At 31.3% G+C, this 4439-nt stretch overlaps 1 long non-coding RNA gene across 1 annotated transcript; it reads right to left on the bottom strand.

Annotated features, from left to right (window-relative positions):
* Positions 1–217: 217 nt before the first annotated feature.
* Positions 218–3910, bottom strand: LOC148610256 (uncharacterized). The gene is made up of 3 exons (XR_015914526.1): positions 3718–3910; positions 1509–1637; positions 218–427 (listed from the first exon to the last, which is right to left on the bottom strand). It is a non-coding gene; the product is annotated as an uncharacterized LOC148610256 (long non-coding RNA).
* Between the last annotated feature and the right edge of the window lie 529 nt (positions 3911–4439).

Genomic DNA, 4439 nt, shown 5'->3' on the forward strand with positions numbered 1-4439 from the left:
GTTAGTGTTAGACTTGGTCAGCTTAAGATCTTTTGGGTTGATATCTTGAACATTGTTCTCGAAGTAAGGATTACTTACGGCCACAATATTATCAAGGTGCTTGAAAGTATTGTTAAATTCATGCAATAGATCATCGGTAAGTTATAATTTTGGAAAACGATGATGGTGATGAAGCAAAACATTGAATCAGTACAAGCAGCACAAACAAGCAAAGAAATCAACGTGACTTTTAAATGACATTAATTTGGAAACATCACCAAAACACTCAAAAATGTAACAAATGCTGAATTCTAGCTCAATGTCGTGTACAACATTGGAAAAAAAACTAATTTGAAAGTTTAAATCAAACAATGAAAAAGCATTTCAATCTACATGTCATCTTCCTTCTCGACGAACCTCCTCAGAATATTCAGTAATCGATATTTCTCTGAAAATAAAATCACCATCCAGGTTCAAAGGAATTAAAAAAAAAAACGAAATCAATATATGTTTTTTACCAGTGGTGTCGATTTCCCGAAAAAGTCGTCAGGGTATCGTGTTAATCGTAAGTAGCGACATCACAACAAAACATTCATGTAGAATAGTAATTCCTAAATTCACATTCTATTATACACTATAACGACTTTTTCGGAAAATGATTGCTATTTGTGCGTACTAATACTTTTAATGTAAAAGCATTACGTATAACGAACCATTATTCTTTTATATGCTAATATGCAACTTTTAATATAGCCTTTCGTCAAAAGCAAAGAAGCAATTATACATTTATGATTTTCAAAATATATTAATGAGCTTTTCCATATTTCAAGAGTTTTTAGTGTACCTGTATTTTGTTTTATATTTGTGTGACTGTTAATATTTGTTTGTTATTTGTCAAAGGGACTTGATGAATTGATGATAAAATAAACATGAAATGATGATGAAATGAAAAAGGGATAGGACACAAGGACAATGGGGTCGACAAATTTTGATAGATGTTTCCAGAAAAGCTTAGGACTCTCATCTACCACTGTGCCGGTACTATGCTTATAGTTTTAATAAACATTAAGCGCTGATTTGTATCTATGTGTGTGCTATTTTGATAAGTTTGTTGTGTGTATCTACTTTTCAAGTCTAGTCGTTATCATAGGGTTTGTAACTCGACATGTGACTCTCCGTGATTGCACAAGAATAGGTGCTTGTCTACCATTCTAATGCATGGAGATTTATCATTGACAGAGCTATGGGTTCAGTTTCAAATTGTGTAAAAATGTCGATAAAAAATGACAGATATCTATGTTTTATATGATACAAGTGTTAGGAAAAAGCAATAAATAGAAGATTTGAATCGTAACACAGCGTTTCAAGATCCTGGAAGTAAACAATAAAATGCAGATCGGTCTTCAGATTTCTAAATTAAAATAGAAACATGAGCGAGACTTACAGACCATATTGGATTACTTTTTGATTAAGTTTTGATTCGATTTGATTTTTTCTAGGTTTGGTTCTCTTTTATAACTAATATTTACCTTTGCTCTCCCGCAGAGTCTTCTTTGTACTTTGGCAGGTCTCACAGCATAGATAATTAATATCAGTAATGTAACAATAATCTGTATAGTAATGGCAAACTGACAGTGGATACAGGTCTCCGTGGCAACCTTTGAAAAATCAGAGATGCTCAAATTTTGTTACGGAATGTCCAATTAGCAAATACATGTAATATGTTTACTTGGGCAACTCGGTGGGTGTTTCTAGAAAGCAGAGGATTCTTACTGTACTGGTGCAACTGGTCCATGCATCTAGTATTTAGTGGATTCCGGGTTTCCCTTTGGTTTCTTTGAACGTAGTATTTTGATTATTTCATAGTTGGTCTGGGACACACACGATAAGATGGCATTTATATGATTAGATGTTGAATTAGGTATGGACTTTATGAATCAGAAATTAATGGGAACAAACATATTATGCATTAACAAAATAAATGTTGAGAAATGTCACTTTTTAAAACAATTGACGACGACAAGAAGATATTCATCACTTTTGTAAATAATTATGGTATTTAGAGTGCTCTTACTTAAACCTTGTTTGCATAACGAATTTTGCGAAGTTATTTAAGAGTTAGTATAATATTTACAGATAAGCCAGTCCGCTTATTTGATAAACCGTTAAAACATTTAAAGTATGCCTAGTAAGTCAATCCGACACAGCTTGTTCAAATGCAAAATTATACAGCAAGCAAAATGGCCTAGAACAAAGCGATAGCAGATGTCAATAATTGCAGCTTGAATGTGTACAAACATATTTAAAGTAAAAAAAAAAGCAAAGGTTTTTTTTTTATTTATTTTTTGTATAAAAGCATTTTAGTGCACATTTCACAAGTTTACCCACTTAAATGGGTATGCTGTATCCTTCATTGTTATTTTATTATTGATTTGTTGATGTACTAACATGTTAGAAAAAATGTGCAGAGGTTGAAATGTTGCAGATTTTTTTAAAGACCATAATTAGATATCTTCCGTTCACGTTATACATCTTCTTATGTTAATAAGTTTCGTTTGACAATGAGACAATAGTAAATATCAGGTCATGCACAGTCTTACATGCATGAAGGAAACCAGGATTCAAATAGTTTAAATAAAAACATAATCCAGGGATAACGGTAAGACGAAGGGAATGAACCCTAATAAAGAGCATTCAAGTAACCAAAATGATATGTTTACAGTTACAAATAGTATGACAAAATATCATATAGATAACAGTGATTTACCAAATGTTCCCAGTGTGAACAAAATTTCGACAAATCACACTGTGAAATAAATTCGGTAATTTGTCTCTCGCACTACTCCCACCAAAATTTACCAAATATTAATACACTATTTACAAAATTTTGAATTTATGATGAAAATGCATCGAATAATGGAGGAACTTTATATAATATTTATATAATAAGTCAATTGCTTATTGCGTTTATCCAAAATATGATCATGCACGAACGAATTAATATTTAACTCGTGCGCGTATTAAGTTCAGCATACCCGTTAAATCTAGGTGTTCTACGGCGTTCCTGATCATATTTGGGTTATTCATTTTTTCCAACTAATTATTCTATTATTATTACATCACAATAGGAAAGACTACAGTATGGAAATAACCTATATTCCATATATCTACCATCATAAAGGGTAATTAACTATAAGTCTGGCATTTACAACATTCTTATGAGTTAAAGTATGAAATCCAATGTAAGGTTGTTTCCAGAAAAAAAATACCTCCTTCTCTTCAATTATGAAATTAAACAAAGTACTCTGAGATATGCCTAATTTCGTCATTTCGTTGTTTGGTGTAACTTTGCTGTCATGATATTAATTAAAACATTTCCAATAGTAGTTTATTACAATTTGTTCTTGAATTTAACGAAAAAATGAAACAATTTCAAACTCTTTTGGAAGCGTAAAACCCCTTTTAAACAATAAAGGAAAAATAAGAGCTAAACTAAACTATATTAAATGAAAAGAGCTTCCAACCAAAATTAACAGAAGAAAATAATAACACGTCGTTCAAAAATATATATATTGTAACAAAGTAATGCACCAGGAGGGAGGCTTTTAAACTTGAACAGTTACATGACTGCTAATATCAATGGATCGATATTTGAAAAAAAAGGCTTTTGCAGAGTAAATCATTTTAAATACTTTTAAAGCCTAATTTGCTTTGTGGATTTAAAAAAATGTATTTTACCTTGTTCTATCTTCTTTAGATGTATTCCTCCTTCATTTTGGTTGAGATTTTTCTTCGTTGCAAACCCAAAGCAAATTCCGAACAGAAGACATAATATAAAACGCTTCATTATGATGCTTAAATTTCTTTCTCACAAATAGGACAAACATACACTGGGATATAAAACTGAACCAATTCAAATATTTGCTATTGAAATCAACCGTTTGAAAATGTACGGTTAGTTATTGACAACACCCATTTACAAACTGGTTTGTGGCATTGGATAAATTAAATCGGAAATAAGGTCATCAAATTATGAAAGATCTATACAAAATTAAATTGAATTCAATAATAAAAAAACCTTCGTGTCGTTTAAAAACATATACTTTAAAGCCATATCACACTTTTCAAAGGTAAAATCTAACTTTTTAATGTCCACTTCTCGAGACTGAACCATTAATGCAAAACATAAGGGTGGTTATCAATGTAAATAAATGATACAAATTTGCAAAAGCAATTAAAACAAAGAAATGTTTGTACGGAATATAAACGCTCCCTTCGTTAGCATATAGGATTACAATAACAGGGATCTGAGCACTATTCAATCGCCTTTGACGACAAGTTTATTGATGCTGCAGGCTTATTCTTTTGACACCTGGACCCGCACGGGGCGATTTAATCAAGACAATTCTTCACAAGATTAAGACCAAAATCTACCATTTCATATCAGATATAAAACTTCG

Source organism: Perna viridis, chromosome 8, assembly GCF_037379345.1.
Source record: "Perna viridis isolate PV_CMFRI_1.1 ecotype Kerala chromosome 8, ASM3737934v1, whole genome shotgun sequence".
NCBI lineage: Eukaryota > Metazoa > Mollusca > Bivalvia > Mytilida > Mytilidae > Perna > Perna viridis.